The sequence below is a fragment of the Salmo salar genome, chromosome 02 (assembly GCF_965601325.2).
Source record: "Salmo salar chromosome 02, fSalSal1, whole genome shotgun sequence".
NCBI classification, from domain to species: domain Eukaryota; kingdom Metazoa; phylum Chordata; class Actinopteri; order Salmoniformes; family Salmonidae; genus Salmo; species Salmo salar.
Genome location: NC_138292.1, coordinates 80,762,944 through 80,784,537, shown reverse-complemented (window position 1 = coordinate 80,784,537; position 21,594 = coordinate 80,762,944). Strand labels below are relative to the sequence as shown.

At 43.6% G+C, this 21,594-nt stretch overlaps 1 long non-coding RNA gene across 3 annotated transcripts; it reads right to left on the bottom strand.

The window, feature by feature from the left end:
- Positions 1-321: 321 nt before the first annotated feature.
- LOC145850262 (uncharacterized) lies at positions 322-7,718 on the bottom strand. 3 transcript variants are annotated; one of them, XR_014382163.1, is made up of 8 exons: positions 7,616-7,693; positions 7,120-7,152; positions 6,550-6,715; positions 3,782-4,210; positions 3,226-3,630; positions 2,642-3,070; positions 1,607-2,488; positions 322-1,093 (listed from the first exon to the last, which is right to left on the bottom strand). It is a non-coding gene; the product is annotated as an uncharacterized LOC145850262 (long non-coding RNA). The 3 variants fall into 3 exon arrangements; XR_014382164.1 differs by lacking the exon at positions 7,120-7,152 and having other exon boundaries at positions 7,616-7,718; XR_014382162.1 differs by having other exon boundaries at positions 7,120-7,708.
- Positions 7,719-21,594: the final 13,876 nt, after the last annotated feature.

Here is a 21,594-nt window from a genome sequence, read left to right as displayed (position 1 = left end):
ATTTGTGTAACTGGGTAAGAACAGCATTCTCCTTCAATCATAATGAATGTCGACATGAGTTTTAACTTTTGAAGCCATACACACACACACATTATTACATTCACGTTCAGTAAATTCACAAATGATTGTTCTTTTATAATTAACACTTAGCTCTTAAGTATAAGCAACTGTATAAGAAAACGAACTGCGATGAGGTAGGCCTATTCGTTCAGCAATTCCGAAATGGACAGCGACAGAAATTCAGATGATGTTGAGGCCTCAACTTTTACTCTTCTTTAAGTTACCACAGAAAAAACAAAAGCCCAGACTCAGCGGTTAGCCTACTATTTGAAGTATTTTATTAGGCCTAAGTGGTCTAAAAAGGAAGGACAATACAATCACGAGGATTCACTTTTATAAGACAGACGCACTGAAAAAGCATTGAGAAAACAACCCTCGCAATATGAGCTGGAATTACATGGGTATATTACTGAACTTTTTAATGAACAAAAATATTTGAATGGGAAGAGACTGTCACTGGCAAACATGGTTACGAGGAAGGGATACTATAATATGTTGTTGGGTCTTCACCACCCTCATGGAGAAAATCACTAGAGATAATTATACACAAAGTAAGGAAAAACAATTAAATGCATCATTCTTACATTACCTAAAATTATTAATAAGCTACTAATGAGATAGACCTATATAAGCAATATAACAACGCAAATGTACAAACTATGGCAAAAAGCTCTGGCCACATTCAGCACAGCTGTAAGGTTTCTCTTCTGTGTGAACTCTATTGTGCATTTTAAAGGTCTGATGATCTTGCTAAAGCCTTCCCACAGACAGAACAGGGTTAAGGTTTCTCCCCATGCATCTCCTTTGTGTGTCCAGAGGTGTGGTTTCACAAGGTCTGCTCATCTAAAACTGTTCCCACACACAGAACAGCTGTACGATTTCTCTCCTGTGTGCATTGTCATTTGTCTTTTCAGATCAAATAACCGTTGCCAGTCTTTCCCACACACAGAGCAACCATATCTCTGAGCTTTGAGATTCCCCTAGGTTTCTTTAGGTTCTCCTGATGTAGAGGCTCTCCCCTCCGAACTCTCATCTGTGTGAATGAGAAAACATAGGTTAAAAGGTCCAATGCAGTGAAAAATGTGATTTCCTGTCTTTTATACACATTAACATACTATGAGGTTGGAAAAATACAGTGAAATGATGATAATACCCTTTTAGTGTAAGAGCTGTTTGAATTTGAAATTTCAGCCTGTTTTGGTGGGATGGAGTTTTGGCCTGTAGTTAACAGACCAATAAGAAAGAGAGTTCCAAACCTCTCTGTTAATAACAGCTCATTTTCAGTTTTCCCCTCCCTACTCAGAAAACTCCCAGACAGTCCTAGCAAAATTCTTGCTTGAGATATTGCTCTTATCTAAGAAACTATTTCTGCTTATTTTTGACCATTTTAATTGAAAACAATCACAGCAAGGTACTTAATTTTTACCCAGAAATGATTTCATATGGAGTTAAAAATGGCCGCATTGGATTTTTAAATAAAAGAGCGATGTTCATTCAAAGTCAATATTGTATTAATGTAACTAATGGCTGTTCTGCTTCCACTTACCGAGACGATGAAGATCCCAACCAACCTCTTCTCCATCTGAATTAATCAGACCACCAACTTCCTCTTCCTCATCTTCTCCCTCTCTCTCTCCTTCAATTGTAACAGGGTTTTGAAACTCAACAGGTGGTAAACCAGCATGAGTTTTCTGGTGTCTCTGAAGTTTTTGAGAACTAATGAAGCTCTGGCCGCATTTAGCGCAGCTGTAAGGTTTCTCTCCTGTATGATATCTGTGGTGGACTTTAAGGCCGGCTAATCTTACAAAACTCTTCTTGCAGACAGGGCAAGGGTGTCGTTTCTCTCCAGTATGCACTGACTGGTGGTCTTCAAGATACCCCTTCTCACTGAAACACTTCCCACACACAGAACAGTAGTGGGGTTTCCCTGCATGTTGCAGAGAGTGGTCCTTTAACTGATCTGGACGGCTGAAACACTTCCCACACACAGAACAGCAGTGGGGTTTCCCTGCGTGTTGCAGAGAGTGGTCCTTTAACTGATCTGGACGGCCGAAACCCTTCCCACACACAGAGCAGGAGTAAGGTTTCTCTTCTGCGTGTAACCACTGGTGCCTTTTCAAGGCTGAGGCGAAACCAAACCTCTTGTCACATTTGGAGCAGACGTAAGGTTTCTCTCCAGTGTGCACTTTCTGGTGGTCTTGAAGATGTCTTTTTACACGGAACTGCTTTCCACACACAGAGCAAGGGTATGGCTTTTCTCCTGTGTGTATTCTCATGTGTATTAGTAGTGATGATAGCTTTTGGCAATCTCTTCCGCACACTGAACAGCAGTGAGAGCTCTTTGCTGTGTGATTCTCCTGTTTTTTTTTAAGTTCTCCTGATGTAGAGGGAGTCACTTCACTGTCAGTGCAATGGTCATGTCTCTCTGCTGTGGGATAAGATGGGATGGATAAACTATGCGAAAATGTGGAACTGTCACTATATATTTTTTTTCCTTTGAATAACTGAAAGTAATATAAAACATTATTAAAAAAACATTTTTGCAATTCAAGCCCTTACAGAATAAGTCCCTTTAACTTACCAAAAGCAGGATCCTCTTCCTCCTCTTTCACTTTGATAACCAGTGCTGGTGAAAGACCACACACTTCTACAGCTACAGACACTTGACTCTCTCCTGTGTGCGTTCTCAGGTGTTTGGTAAGATTTGACGATGAAGAAAAACTCTCCCCACACACGGAGCAACTGTACAGCTTCTCTCCTGTGTGCACAGTCTGATGTTTTTTCAGGTTTCCTTTGTCACTGAATTGCTTCCCACAGACAGAGCAGGAGTAAGGTTTTTCTCCCGTGTGAGTTCTCATATGTATTTGTAGTTTTGATAACTTCTGACAGTTTTTTCCACACACTGAACAGCAGTGAATCTTCTTAGCTGTATGATTCCCATGGTTTTGTTCAGGTAGTACTGATGTAGAGGGACTCCCTTCACTGTCAGAGCAGTGGTCATGTCTCTCTGCTGTGGGATAAGATGGGATGGATAAACAATACGTAATGTGGAACTAACTATATATATATATATTTCCTTTGAATAACTGAAAGTGATGCAAAGATTGATAAAAATAAAAAGGTTTGGCAATTCAAGCCCTTACAGAATAAGTCCCTTTAACTTACCAAAAGCAGGATCCTCCTCCTCCTCTTTCACTTTAATAACCAGTGCTGGTGTCAGACCATGACTCTCTCCTGTGTGCGTTCTCTGGTGTTTGGTAAGAATTGACGATGAAGAGAAACTCTCCCCGCACACGGAGCAACTGTACAGCTTCTCTCCTGTGTGCAACGTCTGGTGTTTTTTCAGGTTTCCTTTGTCACTGAATTGCTTCCCACAGACAGAGCAGGAGTAAGGTTTTTCTCCTGTGTGAGTTCTCATATGTATTTGTAGTTTTGATAACTTGTGACAGTTTTTTCCACACACTGAACAAAAGTGAATCTTCTTAGCTGTGTGATTCCCCTGGTGTTGTTCAGGTAGTCCTGATGTAGAGGGACTCCCTTCGCTGTCAGAGCAGTGGTAATGTCTCTCTGCTGTGGGATAAGATGGGATGGATAAACTATGCAAAAATGTGGAACTGTAACTATATATATTTTTCCCTTCGAATAGCAAAGTAATGCAAAGAGTGATAAAAACAAATGTTTTGCAATTCATGCCCTTACAGAATAAGTCCCTTTAACTTACCAAAAGCAGGATCCTCTTCCTCCTCTTTCACTTTGATAACCAGTGCTGGTGAAAGACCAGACTCTTCTACAGCTACAGACACTTGACTCTCTCCTGTGTGCGTTCTTTGGTGTTTGGTAAGATTTGACGATGAAGAGAAACTTTCCCCACACACGGAGCAACTGTACAATTTCTCTCCTGTGTGCAACGTCTGGTGTTTTTTCAGGTTTCCTTTCTCACTGAATTGCTTCCCACAGACAGAGCAGGAGTAAGGTTTTTCTCCTGTGTGAGTTCTCATATGTATTTGTAGTTTTGATAACTTGTGACAGTTTTTTCCACACAGCAAACAGCAGTGAATCTTCTTAGCTGTGTGATTCCCCTGGTGTTGTTCGGGTAGTCCTGATGTAGAGGGACTCCCTTCGCTCTCAGAGCAGTGGTCAGGTCTCTCTGCTGTGGTAAAGACATGAGTATGGATTAACTCAAATTAGTCAACACCCTGACTAAGTCAAAATGTTTGTTCCTGACTAAACAGAAAATAAATATTGTAAAATTATAGGGTCCATACGTTTCTCGAAAATTCTACGTTAGCTTTTCCCATGAGATAACCTGGCACAGTTAGCCCTATGCTAACCACCAGAAGGATATTTTAAACCTCCAAATCAAATCAAATGTTATTGGTTGTGTACACAGAGTATTCTGCCATTGTTATAGCAGGTGAAGCTAAATGCTTATGGTTCTAGCTCTAACAGTGCAGTGTTACCTAACAATATAAAACAATACATACAAATCCCAACAGAATGTATCAGAACAGTCCGGAATATATATATATAATGGTGTGTATAGACAGTATGGACAGTATATGAATAGAAAAGGTGTGTACAGCAGTAGTTAAAAAGGATGGTGTGTATAGACAGTATATGAATAGAACAGGTGTGTACAGCAGTAAAATAGGATGGTGTGTATAGACAGTATATGAATAGAAAAGGTGTGTACAGCAGTAGTTAAAAAGGATGGTGTGTGTATAGACAGTATATGAATAGAAAAGGTGTGTACAGCAGTAGTTAAAAAGGATGGTGTGTATAGACAGTATATGAATAGAACAGGTGTGTACAGCAGTAAAATAGGATGGTGTGTATAGACAGTATATGAATAGAAAAGGTGTGTACAGCAGTAGTTAAAAAGGATGGTGTGTGTATAGACAGTATATGAATAGAAAAGGTGTGTACAGCAGTAGTTAAACAGGATGGTTTGTATAGACAGTATATGAATAGAAAATGTGTGTACAGTAGTAGTTACATAGGATGGTGTGTATAGACAGTATATGAATAGAAAAGGTGTGTACAATTGTAGTTACATAGGATGGTGTGTATAGACAGTATATGAATAGAAAAGGTGTGTACAGTTGTAGTTACAATAGGATGGTGTGTATAGACAGTATATGAATAGAAAAGGTGTGTACAGTTGTAGTTACAATAGGATGGTGTGTATAGACAGTATATGAATAGAAAAAGGTGTGTATAGACAGTACGGACAGTATATGAATAGAAAAGGTGTGTACAGCAGTAATAAATAGGATGACCATTGACTAGAATAAAGTATATACATATGATGTCAGTAAAACAGGATATAAACATAATTGCACATCAATCACTCCAGTATTAATGCTAAATTATAATTATTTCACCTCTATGGCCTACCTCCCTTTTTAAATTATTATTATTATTTATTTCACCTTTATTTAACCAGGTAGGCCAGTTGAGAACAAGTTCTCATTTACAACTGTGACCTGGCCAAGATAAAGCAAAGCAACAACACAGAGTTACACATGGAATAAACAAACATACAGTCAATATCACAATAGAAAAGTCTATATACAGTATGTGCAAATTAGGTAAGATTAGGGAGGTAAGGCAATAAATAGGCCATAGTTGCGAAGTAACTACAATTTAGCAATTAAACACTGGAGTGATAGATGTGCAGAAGATGAATGTGCAAGTAGAGATACTGGGGTGCAAAGGAGAAAAATAAAATAAAATATGGGGATGAGGTAGTTGGATGTGCTATTTACAGATGGGCTATGTACAGGTGATATTGAATTAAACAGATAGTCCATCTGTAGCTGCTATACAGATGGTCACACTATCTGTTGATAAGCAACTGCTTGCCAAGGTTACGGTTATGTTTAGAATAAGGGTAAGGTTAGGGCCAGGGTTATGTTTAGAATAAGGGTAAGGCTAGGCCAAGGGTTATGTTTAGAATATGGGTAAGGTTAGGGCTGGTTGACAGATAGTTTGCGCAGGTGGTAGGTCATGGCACTTGTAACGCCAGGGTTGTGGTTCGATTCCCACAGAGGACAAGTACAAAAAAAAAGTGTGAAAAAGTAACTAACTGTAAGTCGCTCTGGATCAGAGTCTCTGCTAAATGACTCACTACTGTAGTGGCTCTGGATCAGAGAGTCTGCTAAATGACTCATTACTGTAGTGGCTCTGGATCAGAGTGTTTGCTAAATGACTCACTACTGTAGTGGCTCTGGATAAGAGACTCTGCTAAATGACTCACTACTGTAGTGGCTCTGGATCAGAGAGTCTGCTAAATGACTCACTACTGTAGTGGCTCTGGATCAGAGAGTCTGCTAAATTACTACAATGTAAATGTATTAGTTGACATGCTACTGATAGTCTGTAGAAAATCTACAGGTGGACTATCCAAATAAAGTGTTACCAATTAAACTGCTATATATGGAATGGAACTGTATAATCTCTGAGATTTAATTAAGCATGTTAATTTACCAGTATTATCCACGTCCCAGTCTTCCTCCTCCTTGACTACAATGTTAAATCTGGGTATTTCACTGCAGTTGTCAATGTCCCTATGGTTAGAGTCAGGAACCAGTGACTCTGGAGGATTAGGTTCAGTGGAGCAGAAGAGAGGGGGGTTGGATGGGTCAGCAGAATCCTAAAACAAAGAATAAGAATTAATTAGTTATATATACCCATTGACCCATTCTGTGGTTCCCCATCAGAACCCAAAATATAAACTTGTTTTACTCTAATGTTTGTAAACAAAGTAAATGTAAACAAACACTGTATAACCTCAAAACATGGTTGAAACTATCATTTTGATATCATGGATGGTCAGTCCTTGCATCAATAGCACTGTTTATGAATTTGAGAGTGGTTACATTTCTTCAGCCCACCCCTCAGCTTTTTATTAGCTTTTAAGAGGGGAGGCAAAACGCTTTGTGATTGTTTCAACTACTAATTGAAGCTTTAATAAATAGCTAAATGAATTAGCTAACAAGCTAATACTTTAGGCATAGCCATCCCGACTGGTTTAGCATTAGCTATAGACATTCTCACCTCATTCATCGTGAATTCTTCAGAAATAGTTTCCTATGAAAGAGTTGGGTCACTCAATTAAATTAAAGCAGATTCTTCTCAAATCCCCGACAGTTCACCACGAGGTCACATTAGTTAGCGGATTACTTTCCATACAACTCAGTTAGCTATCTAGCTAGGCCAACGGTAGCTAGATAATTTACTTTCCTAGACCAGATAACAAAACTATATGAAATGGTCGTTGAAAACATCGCTAGCTCCACGTATATAGTCCGAGTTGGGCAATATCAAAGTCTAATTTAAACGACATCAAATGATATCGGACACATTTCACACACTACCAAACTAAGCTAGCTAGCTATCAACATAAGCATCTTCTTTCTTCCCGGCCATCTCCCGGGTTAGATTCTTCTGTCTATCCGCATTACCTCAAATCAGCAGAAGGCTCTTTGGGACACTAGCTTGTTACTAACGTTACAGTTTGATAGAAACCTGAGGAATTATTGACAATATTTACCTGTACACTAAATAATATATTCATGGTTAGCTACCAGCTAGCTACATTAGTCATTTCCTCCTTCCGGTCTAACTTCCGGTCCATACCAGACTCTGCTGCCTACTCATTCTGCATTACCGCCACCACCAGTTCATCTTTTTCTATGGCATCATGGCGGTCCGCAAACAAACGTTTAAGTGCACGCCGCCACCTACTGTGCTGGAATGTACGATCAATCATGATCTGACCAATTCTGTACTACCATGAAAATATCATAACAGCCAAATACTAACTTCTACCACCCCCCTCCCTCCCAAAACACTCCCCAACCCTCCTACCCCATTAAACTGTATGTATATCATGCCGAGACACTCCCCCTTAGTATTGTTCAGCATGTCAATAACCATTTCAAATGTAACATCTGTTACACCCAATATCTCTATGTCTCCACAATAAACTTCAATCTGGCATTTCTTCTTTCCACAACCCGAGTCGTATTGATAACCTTACCAATAAAAGCTATGAATTCAACTTTATTCATTATCAAAGTGTCCTTTGACACCAGACATTCATGAGAGCAAGATTTCTGAACAGAACCTCCAAACCAGCAGAAACACTAGCCAGGACCAGCAGAAACACAACCAACATTAGGTCCAGTTGTTCCATCAGTCCTCACTGCAGTTCCACCAATCTGTCTTAACAGCCTCTGCATACGATACATCATGACTAATTCTATATCTCTGAGCCTCTCTAGCCTCTCTCTGCACCTGGCATCTACCAAATCGGTACCGAGTCAATGTGCGGGGTTACAGGTTAGTTGAGGTAATTTGTACATGTAGGTAGGGGCAAAGTGACTATGCATAGATAATAAGCAGCGAGTAGCAGCAGTGTAAAAATAAAGGAGGGGGGTCAATGTAAATAGTCCGGAAGGCCATTTGATTAATTGTTCAGCAGTCTTATGGCTTGGTGGTAGAAGCTGATACGGAGCTTTTTGGACATCGACTTGGCGCTCCGGTACCACTTTCCATGCGGTAGCAGAGAGAACAGTCTATGACTTGGGTGACAGGAGTCTTTGACAATTTGTTGGGCCTTCCTCTGACACAGCCTGGTATATACAGTACCAGCCAAAAGTTTGGAGACGCCAACTGATTCAACCTGTCAAATGTCAGTGAGGACACGTGCTAGTTGGTCCGCGCATGTAGATGTCCTGGTAATCTGTCTGGCCCTGCGGCTTTGTGAATGTTGACCTGTTTATAGGTCTTGCTCACATCGGCTACGGAAAGCAGGATCACACAGTCATCCGGAACAGCTGGTGCTCTCATGCATGCTTCAGTGTTGTCCCGCTCCTTGAAAGTGGCAGCTCTAGCCTTTAGCTCGGTGCGGATGTTACCTGTAATCCATGGCTTCTGGTTGGGACATGTATGTACGGTCACTGTGGGGACGACATCGTCAATGCACTTCTTGATGAAGCCTGTGACTGAGATGGTATACTCCTCAATGCCATTTATTTTGTATGTATTTTTTATTTAACCTTTATTTAACCAGGTAAGTTCTCATTTACAACTGCAACCTGGCCAAGATAAAGAAAAGCAGTTCGACACAAACAATAACACAGAGTTACACATGGAGTAAAACAAACATAGTCAATAATACAGTAGCAAAATAAATCTATATACAATGTGAGCAAATGAGGTGAGATAAGGGAGGTAAAGGCAATAAATAGGCCATGGTGGCGAAGTAAATACAATATAGCAAGTAAAACACTGGAATGGTAGATTTGCAGTGGATGAATGTGCAAAGTAGAAATACTGGGGTGCAAAGGAGCAAAATAAATAAATAAATACAGTAGGGGAAGAGGTAGTTGTTTGGGCTAATTATAGATGGGCTATGTACAGGTGCAGTAATCTGTGAGCTGCTCTGACAGATGGTGCTTAAAGCTAGAGAGGGAGATAAGTGTTTCTAGTTTCAGAGATTTTTGTAGTTCGTTCCAGTTATTGGCAGCAGAGAACTGGAAGGAGAGGCGGCCAAAGGAGGAATTGGCTTTGGGGGTGACCAGTAAGATATACGTGCTGGAGCGCATGCTACGGGTGGGTGCTGCTATGGTGACCAGCGAGCTGAGATAAGGGGGGACTTTACCTAGCAGGGTCTTGTAGATGACCTGGAGCCAGTGGGTTTGGCGACGAGTATGAAGCGAAGGCCAGCCAACGAGAGCGTGCAGGTCGCAGTGGTGGGTAGTATATGGGGCTTTGGTGACAAAACGGATGGCACTGTGATAGACTACATCCAGTTTATTGAGTAGGGTATTGGAGGCTATTTTGTAAATGACATCGCCGAAGTCGAGGATCGGTAGGATGGTCAGTTTTACGAGGGTATGTTTGGCAGCATGAGTGAAGGATGCTTTGTTGTGAAATAGGAAGCCAATTCTAGATTTAACTTTGGATTGGAGATGTTTGATGTGAGTCTGGAAGGAGAGTTTACAGTCTAGCCAGACACCTAGGTATTTGTAGTTGTCCACATATTCTAAGTCAGAACCGTCCAGAGTAGTGATACTGGACGGGCGGGCAGGTGCAGGTAGCAATTGGTTGAAGAACATGCACTTAATTTTACTTGTATTTAAGAGCAGTTGGAGGCCACGGAAGGAGAGTTGTATGGCATTGAAATTCGTCTGGAGGGTTGTTAACACAGTGTCCAAAGAAGTGCCAGAATTATACAGAATTGGCTGAATCCCGGAACATATTCCAGTCTGTGCTAGCAAAACAGTCCTGTAGCGTAGCATCTGCATCCTCTGACCACTTACGTATTGAGCGAGTCACTGGTACTTCCTGCTTTAGTTTTAGCTTGTAAGCAGGAATCAGGAGGCTTGAATTATGGTTAGATTTGCCAAATGTTGTATTTGTATTTATTAGGGATGCCCATTAGCTGATGTCAAGGTAACTACTCTTCCTGGGGTCCAAACACACCAAAGCACCTGTGAACTATGTTTGTACTGAATGAACTAAAGATAAAACCGTACATCAAGTGGTCTAGAGTTCTGGTTGCACAAGTGACATGCTGGTAGAAATGAATTAAAACCGATTTTTGTTAAAGAAGAATGGTAGAAAGTAGAGTGAGCTGAAGACAGGAGGAGAAATGAGAATGAGGGCGAAGTATCAGAGGTGGTAGGTGTGATGAAGTTCTCGGAGCCCGAGGCACTGAGGGTCAGGATAAAGATGAGTCTGTGATAGTAGGAGTGAAGTTTTTTGGAAAAAGTGGACCCCTGCCTTATGGCTGATCCATTAGTGGTTTCTTGGTGGGTGAAAACAGAGTTGGGTGCTGTGGAATCGGTGAGGGTAACCAGAAGTGGTGTTCTGATAATTGTTTGTGTTTCTGCTGGTCAGAGGGAGCAGGTGCTCAGAGTTAAATGAATGGGGGCAAGAAATGTGAATTGTTTTTGCTCTCAAGAAAAGGGCACCATTAAAATGAGTGATTACTGGGGTAGCAGTAAATGTGAAAGTTGACCAACTGAAGGAGAAGATTCCCGGTGTTTGTGATGCTCGTCGCTTGTTTGCGACACAGACGGTGTTATGAGTGGTGAAACAAAAGAGTCGTTGTCTGATGTTGAGTCTTTGCCTAAGTGATGTTAGGATATACAAATTATCCTGTACAAGCTTTTGTGCTGAATACGATACGTTGTTACAGGTGTCAAGCTTATGGCAGCATTGTGTAGCAGGGAGGTTCCTAGGTGTTTTTATTTTTTACCTTTATTTAACTAGGCAAGTCAGTTAAGAACAAATTCTTATTTTCAATGACAGCCTAGGAACAGTGGGTTAACTGCCTTGTTCAGGGGAAGAAGGACATATTTGTACCTTGTCAGCTCAGAGATTTGATCTTGCAACCTTTTGGTTACTAGTCCAACACTCTAACCACTAGGATACCTGCCGCCCCTACCTGCCAAAAAAGGAATGTGTAGCATTGGGGAAAGTAGTGGTATGTGTTAATTGTAAGGTTGCCTATGGGTCTGGGGATCAGAGATGTCCGGTGTGAGAGAGGCAGGTTGAGATTTCCAGGGTTAGAGTAATGCAGAAGGTGTCAGAGTAATGCAGAAGGTGTCATATGCTGAGGCAGTGAAGAAAGTAGAGGAAGATGGGTCAAGGGAGAGGGATCCTAAGAGGAGTGTTAGTAGTAGATCTGTACCAGGAGAGGGATAGGCCGAGGAGTGATATATGTTTCAGTAAGATTGGATTTTTAGCATTTATAGCAATGGTTATCAACTGTACTGCAGGGATGGAACATAAGTCACAGAAAATTGTTGTGGTGGCAGCTCCAGAGAGGTATTTGGCCTGAAGTAGGAATAAATAGATTTAAATAAATAAAAATAGAGTAGGGTGGTTTATTTATAACATTTCTTACTGAGTGTTAGATGGGATAGGGTATTTGTTTATTTTTTTCAAGCAAAGTATAAGGGCGTTATACTCCAGTCCAGTAGGTGGCGGTAATGCAACATTTATTGGATGCCAACTGCTGTTAAACCTCATCGAAGAAGAAGCCATGATCGGTTGAGATAAAAAGGGGGTTTGGACATTCACCAGAAAGAGTCCATTCTGTCACTCAAGGCTTCTCTGTCAAATGGCACCTCCTGCTCTCTGTTACTGCGGATATTTGAAAGATCCATTGGATTTAGTCATATGTTCATCATGGACAACATGCAACGTGTAGCTACAGGTCTCAATAATAATGTTGTCCTAAATACAGCTCTGTCTTTTGTGGCTAAAGCTGTCTGGACTGGTTGAAGCCCAGTGGGAAGGATTATTCTGAAAGTGTTTCTGTCTGCCGTGAATCACCATAATCCATACATTGGTAAGAGTCTATAGTTAAAATGCCAATATAGTTACATGCACAGTACCAGTCAAATGATGACACACACCTAATCATTCCAGAGTTTTTCTTTATTTTTACTATTTTCTACATTGTAGAATAATAGTGAAGACATCAAAACTATGAAATAACACATATGAAATCATGTAGTAACCAAAAAAGTGTTAAACAAATCAAAATATATTTTATATTTGAGATTCTTCAAAGTAGCCACCCTTTGCCTTGATGACAGCTTTGCACTCTTGGCATTCTCTCAACCAACTTCATTAGGTAGTCACCTGGAATGCATTTCAATTAACAGGTGTGCCTTGTTAAAAGTGAATTTGTGGAATTTCTTTCCTTCTTAATGCGTTTGAGCCCATCAGTTGTGTTGTGACAAGGTAGGGGTGGTATACAGAAGATAGCCCTATTTGGTAATTGACCAAGTCCATATTACGGCAAGAACAGCTCAAATAAGCAAAGAGAAACAACAGTCCATCATTACTTTAAGACATGAAGGTCAGTCAATCCAGAACATTTCATGAATTTTGAAAGTTTCTTCAAGTGCAGTTGCAAAAACCACCAAGCGCTATGACGAAACTGTCTCTCATTAGGACTGTCACAGGAAAGGCAGACCCAGAGTTATCTCTACTGCAGAAGATAAGTTAACTGCACCTGAAATTGCAGCCCAAATAAATGCTTTAGAGTTCAAGTAACTGTCACGTCCTGACCCTAGTAAAATGTCATTTTCTATAGTAGAGTAGGGCAGGGCGTGACAGGGGGTGTTTTGGGTTGTTCTATGTTTTCTATTTCTATGTTTATGTTCTAGTTTTTCTATTTCTATGTTTGGATTGTTTGGGGTTGATCTCTAATTGGAGGCAGCTGATCCTCATTGCCTCTGATTAGAGATTATATTTAAGTAGGGTTTTTCTCATTGTTGTTTGTGGGTTATTATCTTTTGAGTAGTGTGTTTCCCTCTCTGCGTCACGGTTTGTTGTTTTTTTCAAGTTATTTATGTATTGCATTCAGTTTCACGTCTAATAAATATGTGGAACTACGAACACGCTGCATTTTGGTCGAATCCTTCGAACAGCCGTGACTGTAACAGACACATCTCAACATCAACTGTTCAGAGGAGACTGTGTGAATCAGGCCTTCATGGTCAAATTGCTGCAAAGAAACCACTACTAAACAACACCAATAAGAAGAAGAAGAGACTTGCTTGGGCCAAGAAACCCGAGCAATGGACTTTAGACCGGTGGAAATCTGTACTTTGGCCTGATGAGTCCAAATTTGAGATTTTTGGTTCCAAGCGCCGTGTCTATGTGAGAGGCAGAGTAGGTGAACGGATGATCTCCGCATGTGTGGTTCCCACCGTGAAGCAAGGAGGAGGAGGTGTGATGGTGCTTTACTGGTGACACTGTTTATTTAGAATTCAAGACACACTTAACCAGCATGGGTACCACAGCATTCTGCAGCGATACACCATCCCATCTGGTTTGCGCTGAGTGGGACTATCATTTGTTTTTCATCAGAAGAATGACCCAAAACACACCACCAGGCTGTGTAAGGGCTATTTGACCAAGGAGAGTGATGGAGTGCTGCATCAGATGACCTGGCCTCCACAATCACCAGACCTCAACCCAATTGAGACGGTTTGGGTTGAGTTGGACCGCAGAGTGAAGGAAAAGCAGCCAACAAGTGCTCAGCATATGTGGGAACTCCTTCAAGACTGTTGGAAAAGCATTCCTCATGAAGCTGGTTGAAAGAATGCCAAGAGTGTGCAAAGCTGTCATCAAGGCCAATGTAGAAAATAGTAAAAAATAAATAAAGACCTTTGAATGAGTAGGTGTGTCCAAACTTTTGACTTTCATGGCTTTAATTTGCCATTGTGCGGCTCCCAAGTGGCGCAGTGGTCTAAAGCACTGTATATCAGTGCTAGAGGTGTCACTACAGACCCTGGTTTGATTCCAGGCTGTATCACAACCGGCCGTGATTGGGAGTCCCATAGGGCAGCGCACAACTGGCCCAGCGTCGCCCGGGTTAAGGTTTGGCCGGGGTAGGCCGTCATTGTAAATAAGAATTTGTTCTTAGCTGACTTTCCTAGCTAAATAAAGGTTAAATAAAACATTTAATAATTTATTTGACCTTGAAAGATATTATTATTATTTTCTTACATTGTTGTGTCTCAATGGGCCACTAGGCTATAAATAGGAATTAAGTGTAATGGTCAGGTCACTCTGAGGAAGAGGTCATCTTGACATCAAACTGTTATCATCCTGTACAATGGATTAAAGTAAGCTAAAATAAATCACTCTGCTTTTTTTGTTGAGTGCTACAACTCCTTTTTGCCTCGAATTAGTCCTTTTTGACGTTGGTCTTGATAAGCCCTTCCCATGATTTTTGTCATCGAGGACCCTTCCTTTCCTTTGTTTGCTGAAGTACAGTAGCTTTTACATCATGATATATAAGGCCAGTCCTTGTTTTCCTCCTTCCACCGAGCTACCATCCACAGCAGAGGTTTCCTCCTTCTCTTCATCACTGATACTAGTGAAGTTCTCTTCACTCGTTACCTCTGCAGCTAGTTCCTCCTCGGGAAGTGAGCTGTGGCGTCTCTTCTTGTGTCTCCCAACACTCTGAGAAGTGGCGAAGCTCTAGCCACATTCGTCACAGCTGTAAGTTTTCTCTCCTGTATGAACTCTATTGTGTATGTTAAGGTCTGAATATGTTGTCAAACCCTTCCCACAGACAGAACAGGGGTAAGGTTTCTCCCCTGCATCTCCTTTATGCATCCAGAAGTGTTGTTTCAATAGGTCTGCTCGTCTAAAACTCTTCCCACACACAGAACAGCTCTATGGTTTCTCTCCTGTGTGCGTTGTCATTTGTCTTTTCAAATCAAATAACCATTGCCAGTCTTTCCAACACACAGAGCAACTGTATCTCTGAGCTTTGAGATTCCCCTAGGTTTCTTTAGGTTCTCCTTATGTAGAGGCTCTCCCATACGAACTCTCGTCTGTGTGAATGAGAAAACATAGGTTAAAAGGTCCAGTGCAGTCAAAAATGTGATTTCCTGTCTTTTATACACATTTCCACACTATGAGGTTGGAAAAATACTGTGAAATGATAATACCCTTTTAGTGTAAGAGCTGTTTGAATTTTGGAATTTCAGCCTGTTTTGCTGGGATGGAGTTTTGGCCTGCCTGGTGACATCACCAAGAAAGAGAGTTCCAACCCTCTCTGCTAATAACAGCTCGTTTTCAGTTTTCCCCTCCCTACTCAGACAGCTCCCTGACAGTCCTAGCAAAATCCTTGCTTGAGATGTTGCTCTTACCTAAGAAACGACTTTTTGACCATTTTAATTGAAAACAATCACAGCAAGGTACTTAATTTTTTACCTAGAAATGATTTCATATGGAGTTAAATAAAAGAGTAATGTTCATTCAAAGTCAATATTGTATTACTGTTTTTTGTGATTGCTTAGACACTTGTTGCAGAATTTGGCTCATTGTGTCAACTCTACACACAAGCCAAATAAGACACAACACTTGGAGATAAACATCTCACTTCTATGTCAAAATGAAACTCTGCAATCAAAACCTAACAATCCTTTTTCAAAATGGCATTTTTGCAACAAAATGATACACACATGCACCATTTGAATTACTCTTTCGAAGCAGCAACAACACACTGATGTACTTTATACAAAACACTGCTGTCTTTAGTACTTTGTATACCTTTTTAATTTTCTCATACAGGCTTCTGTGAAAGATTGTTCCAGTACAGTACATCTACTCACATTTCAATGAACACAAAAATAGAAAGGCTTCAAAAAAATATATATACAGCTTATTTTTTTGCCATTGCAGGTTTTTACAACAACAAAAAAACACAAAGAAAAGTAGAATTACAGTACAGTAATCAATACAATGTTACTGTAAACTCACGGAAACAAAAATAATTACTGTAAAATTACCATGCAATGGTAAAATAAGAATTATTGTAAGGGATGGGGTGGATGGTTTATGGATCCCGCCTTCTGTTAGGGTCTGGCCACATCACCTCATCCACATCACAAGCAATGTCATCCCTGGCTAGGCAACGGGGAAAATATTGCCTTGCGTGCCGTATCCAACCCTGGACTGACCCCACCTCAATGTCTCTGCATGCCTCTCCCATTGCTTGCAGAAGAGGCAGGCGGGCATGTGGTTGGCGGTCATACACTTTCCAACGCTAAGCCGAAAATAATTCCTCAATCGGATTGAGGGGTAAGGGGGCAAATATACAATTGTGAAGTTATGTGGTTGGTGAACCAGTCCCTGACCAGAGCTGCCCGGTAGAAAATAACATTATCCCAGATGACAACAAACCAGGCTGCTCTGGTCCATCCTGTACAACTGTATTAGGTAGTGCATCCAGAAATATGATTATGTGTGCAGTATTGTAGGGACCTAGGGTGGCATGGTGATAGAGAACTCCTTGCAGACTAATGGCTGCACACAAGGTGATATTTCCCCTGCGCTGCTCTTAGGGTTCGTTCCTTTCGTCCTTGTCAATCATTGGCTCATTGGTGAAATTATCATTATGACAATGTCTTTAATTAAATCATTCAAAAACCTTTATTAATGCAATTGCAGACAGAAGTTGACAATCAGGAACATAGCATGCATGTTTCCGAGTGAGGTCTGCCCTATAGGTCCACGTTGCTTTTATCATGCTTGTAGTCAACCCCTGTGATGTCATTGCATACGTCATTACCTGCTACTCCTCATACCAAGTCCATGCATACACAGCTATACTAACTTGCAAGAGAAACAATAGTTCCAGTGTTTTCTAAGGCCTCAGCAGTAAATGTCCACTCCCCCAAGTTGATGTATTGTGGAATGTCTGACTAGTCTCTTATTGTCACGTCCTGACCAGCAGATGGAGCTGTTGTTGTAGTTTTGGGGTCAGGACGTGGCAGTCTTGTGTTCTGTGTTGGTCTTGTGACTCCTGATCAGGAACAGCTGGGGATCGTTGTTCCTGATTGGGAGTCATATATGTAGGAGTATGTTTGTCACTTGGTTTTGTGGGTAGTTGATTTTGCACTGCTGTATGTAAGTACTTAGCCTGTAAAACTGTCGGTCTGTCGTTCTCTTTTGTTTATTGTTTTTCCCGTGTTCACGTTTATTTAATAAATTATCATGATGAACACGCAACCTGCTGCACCTTGGTCCATTTCCACAGAAGACAGCCGTTACAGAACTACCCACCACCAAAGGACCAAGCAGCAGAAGAGGAGGAAGCCACAGGAGAAGGAAATGGAAGAATGGACCTGGCAGGACGAAAGAAAATTCTGGGCGGACAAGTTAAGGGAGCTAAGGGAACCCGAGAGGCAGCCCCAAGATTTTTTTGGGGGGGGGGCACACGGGTAGTTTGGCCAGGCCAGGGAAGAGCCGTAAGCCAGCTACCCGTGACTACAGGGAGGTGCGTACGAGGTGGAGGGCGTCATGTTACGCTGAGGTGCGCACCATCTCGCCTATACGGACGCACAGCCCACTTCGCCCAGTACCAGCGCCCCGCAGGTGCCAGGGCAAGGGGAGCATCGAGCCGGAAGGGGTGATGCCAACCCTGCACTCAAGACCGCCAGTGCGCCCTTTCGGTCCGGTGTTTCCCGCTAGACACACTAGCATGGAGGTGCGTGTCTCCAGGCTGGCACGTCCTATACCAGCCCCACGCATCAGGAGTCTAGTGTGTCAACCCAGCCTCGCCAGTCAACAGTCACCAGAGCTGCCCGCCAGTCAACAGTCGTCGGAGCTGCCCGCCAGTCAACAGTCGTCGGAGCTGCCCGCCAGTCAACAGTCGTCGGAGCTGCCCGCCAGTCAACAGTCGTCGGAGCTGCCCGCCAGTCAACAGTCGTCGGAGCTGCCCGCCAGTCAACAGTCGTCGGAGCTGCCCGCCAGTCAACAGTCATCGGAGCTGCCCGCCAGTCAACAGTCGTCGGAGCTGCCCGCCAGTCAACAGTCGCCGGAGTGGCCGGACTGCGCTGAACTGCCGGAGTGGCCGGACTGCGCTGAACTGCCGGAGTGGCCGGACTGCGCTGAACTGCCGGAGTGGCCGGACTGCGCTGAACTGCCGGAGTGGCCGGACTGCCCTGAACTGCCGGAGTGGCCGGACTGCCCTGAACTGCCGGAGTGGCCGGACTGCCCTGAACTGCCGGAGTGGCCGGACTGCCCTGTTCTGCCGGAGTGGCCGGACTGCCCTGTTCTGCCGGAGTGGCCGGACTGCCCTGTTCTGCCGGAGTGGCCGGACTGCCCTGTTCTGCCGGAGTGGCCGGACTGCCCTGTTCTGCCGGAGTGGCCGGACTGCCCTGTTCTGCCGGAGTGGCCGGACTGCCCTGTTCTGCCGGAGTGGCCGGACTGCCCTGTTCTGCCGGAGTGGCCGGACTGCCCTGTTCTGCCGGAGTGGCCGGACTGCCCTGTTCTGCCGGAGTGGCCGGACTGCCCTGTTCTGCCGGAGTGGCCGGACTGCCCTGTTCTGCCGGAGTGGCCGGACTGCCCTGTTCTGCCGGAGTGGCCGGACTGCCCTGTTCTGCCAGAGTGGCCGGACTGCCCTGTTCTGCCAGAGTGGCCGGACTGCCCTGTTCTGCCAGAGTGGCCGGACTGCCCTGTTCTGCCAGAGTGGCCGGACTGCCCTGTTCTGCCAGAGTGGCCGGACTGCCCTGTTCTGCCAGAGTGGCCGGACTGCCCTGTTCTGCCAGAGTGGCCGGACTGCCCTGTTCTGCCAGAGTGGCCGGACTGCCCGGTTCTGCCAGAGGTGCCCGCCTGCCCTGATCTGCCAGGGTGCCCGGCCTGTCAGGATCAGCCCGAGGGGTCCTCCTGCCCTTCGGTCCAGCCCGAGTGGTCCTCCTGCCCTCCGGTCCAGCCCGAGTGGTCCTCCTGCCCTCCGGTCCAGCCCGAGTGGCCCGCATGCCTTCCGGTCCAGCCCGAGTGGCCCGCATGCCTTCCGGCCCAGCCCGAGTGGCCCGCATGCCTTCCGGCCCAGCCCGAGTGGCCCGCATGCCTTCCGGCCCAGCCCGAGTGGCCCGCATGCCTTCCGGCCCAGCCCGAGTGGCCCGCATGCCTTCCGGCCCAGCCCGAGGGGCCCGCATGCCTTCCGGCCCAGCCCGAGGGGCCCGCATGCCTTCCGGCCCAGCCCGAGGGGCCCGCATGCCTTCCGGCCCGGCCCGAGGGGCCCTCCTGCTCCCCGGCCCGGCCCGAGGGGCCCTCCTGCTCCCCGGCCCGGCCCGAGGGGCCCTCCTGCTCCCCGGCCCGGCCCGAGGGGCCCTCCTGCTCCCCGGCCCGGCCCGAGGGGCCCTCCTGCCCCCCGGCCCGAGGGGTCCTCCTGTCCTCCGGCCCGGCTCGAGGGGTCCGTCTGCCTGGCGCAGCTATCGGCTCCACCGAAGTGGGCGACGCCGAGGGTGGAGCAGGGTCCACGTCCTGCACCGGAGCCACCTCCAGGATAGGTGGGTTGGGGAGGGAGGGTGTAGCACAGTGCCGTCGTTGACGGCAGCCACCCTCCCTTCCCTCCCTTATTGTTTAGGGGTTATTGTTTATGGGTTTTGTTGGGGATTTTGTTTGTTGGTGTTTTTTCGTTGTTAGGTGCATTCCGGGGTCTGCACCTTGAGGGGGGGGTACTGTCACGTCCTGACCAGCAGATGGAGCTGTTGTTGTAGTTTTGGGGTCAGGACGTGGCAGTCTTGTGTTCTGTGTTGGTCTTGTGACTCCTGATCAGGAACAGCTGGGGATCGTTGTTCCTGATTGGGAGTCATATATGTAGGAGTATGTTTGTCACTTGGTTTTGTGGGTAGTTGATTTTGCACTGCTGTATGTAAGTACTTAGCCTGTAAAACTGTCGGTCTGTCGTTCTCTTTTGTTTATTGTTTTTCCCGTGTTCACGTTTATTTAATAAATTATCATGATGAACACGCAACCTGCTGCACCTTGGTCCATTTCCACAGAAGACAGCCGTTACACTTATCTCCCCCACAGAGCTCCTTCTTCACAGTCACACATTTCTCAGAGGGGCCTCTTTATAATGAGGCAGAGAGAGAGAATTAGAAAACAACTGTGGAACAATATTAAAACCTCAATGTATATATATTGTTAATCTGTAGTCTAGGACCCTATAAATGTAAGGAGGGAGGGGTCTTATAACCCCTCCACTTCTATTCATATAACATAAGCAAAATGTATTATTCTAATACATCAAACATTTGAACAGTCCATATCATGACCCCTAGGTGAACTGCCCAAAGTTCTCACAACAGAGGTGAGCTTACCTGAGGTCTATTTGTAGTGCTAAGGCTCAGACTAATTGGTGTTCAATTACTGTAGAAGGGTCAAAGACGTATAAGGTTTTGAAAGTAGCAAAAAATTATATTAGTTCAAGAATAAAGCCAATAATTCATTTTTATTGTGATTCATATGAATGTACCCTAGTAAAACGTCATTCAGTATTCAGTTTTTCTTTTATGCCCATTTTTAATAATCACAAGGTTATATATCCATGCTTACACTGGCAGAAATATAACTACCCAGAACAAAAATTACATTATTTTATTTTGAATACCACTTATTTGATGTGCTTTTTACAAAAACTTCCTGCCTTACACTGAAGAAAAATGCAAAAATCTACAAAAAATATCTTACACTTCATCCTTTGTTAATAATGTTAATAATAATCACTTTACTATAATTTGAGCCTGCGTCAACACTTTACGTTGCATTAAGGTGCATTATTACACGATTCATGATAGTTAATGTTGTAATTCTGCATTGTTACACTGTAACTGGTCAATTTATATTCAATGCAGGTACACAAATGCAATTTCAAGATACCTAAACAAAATTGCTACATAAAATGCCCATCAAACTACTTCAATTCAAACTTGTACAGTCTCGACTTTTCATAAAATGCCCCAAATGTGAAGCTGCTATTAACTAATATAATTCATAATCAATTTTTTTATCCATAATTGTGCGTGTAATATTATTTTAACTAATATAATCCATCAGTTATACCTTAACTGCAGTGCAATTAAACACTAACTACAGTGTAATAGTGCAACTTAATGTTGTGTTATCCACCCAGCTATATATACTATTGTATCCTATTCTGTTGCTGAAACCATGAAAACAATGCCTTGCTTT